Genomic DNA, 1270 nt, shown 5'->3' with positions numbered 1-1270 from the left:
TTTTTTTTTTTTTTTTTTTTTTTTTTTTTTTTGATTTAATAATTCAAGCTTGGAGGAAAATTTTCAAAAATCCAATTTTCCTAGCGTTTTCAACTCGACTGAAGATAGATTACCTACCCCGATCTCTGGTATAATGACCCGAGCAACTTTATAACTATTTCAGTCCAATTGAGAATAGATTATACTGATCGCTGATGCAATGATCGAGGCAATTTTGTGATATATCTAATGTGTTATTATCTTTTTGGTTTTTCAGATTCAGTTAGGCGGTGAATTATAAGGAATCTCTACTGAAGATCTCGTTTACATACAACGGAATTCGATGAAGGAGAAGTAGTGAGGTTATTATCATTGACATAGTGGTTGTTACTATACTACTATTACTATTGCTGTTAATAAAGGTTAGAGTTGGAGCCTCGGGTAGCACAGCCAATGAAAATTTGATGATGGATCATATGAGAATTTATTCCTGCTGAAGTTCAAGATGTTCAGTATCAGAGAAGTTTCGATGGCCTTGAATTTAATATCTAGCTACTAAGAAATCTAGGATCCTGGATAGATATGGTATGTTAGCTTTGTAGTGAATCTCCCAAATGGGATGTGATCTGGTACCAGTTGAATATTATCTTGAGGGTCTTGAAGGAATGCTTTTGCATTCTCTGAAAATTCAGTAGGAGCGTTTTGGAAACACAGAACCAGAAGTGTACCGTCATTACCGACTTGATTTTGTATATTAGTAATTTAAGCTCTTGGTTCAAAACTGAATACTGACTTATAAGGATAAAAGGCAGCGATCGCCCTCAAGGCTTTCTTTCGTCTATCCAATATTGCTATACCCCATTGTAGTCAAATATCATATTTGATTCCCTGGTCCATGGCACATATACTGATTATTAACCATAATTGGAGGAATTGATTTCATTAAGTGTTTGGTATTTCTGATGAATAGTATTACTTGAATCTTGCATCTGTTAGGATAATGTTTAGGGTAAATTTCTTGAAGAATCTTATTATAAAATTGAGATAATTTTGCAAATATTCTGCTATTTTTTAATTTTAGGTAATTATAAGATACACTCAATATCGTAGTATCATCAGCAAATAGAGCCAGCGAACTTTCAATGCAGGATGAATTGATATATAATAGAAATAATAATAGAATTGAATCTTGAGAAATATCAATCCTTATTACTTTTAAACCAGATGTATACTTGTTGCATAAAAAGAATCTGTTATGTAGGTAAACATGTAAGAATTTGATTAGTCTGGG

The sequence above is a fragment of the Apis dorsata genome, unplaced genomic scaffold (assembly GCF_000469605.1).
Source record: "Apis dorsata unplaced genomic scaffold, Apis dorsata 1.3 scaffold_526, whole genome shotgun sequence".
Taxonomy (NCBI): Eukaryota; Metazoa; Arthropoda; class Insecta; order Hymenoptera; family Apidae; genus Apis; species Apis dorsata.
The sequence above is the reverse complement of the archived record's forward strand: the minus strand, read 5'-3'. Positions refer to the sequence as shown.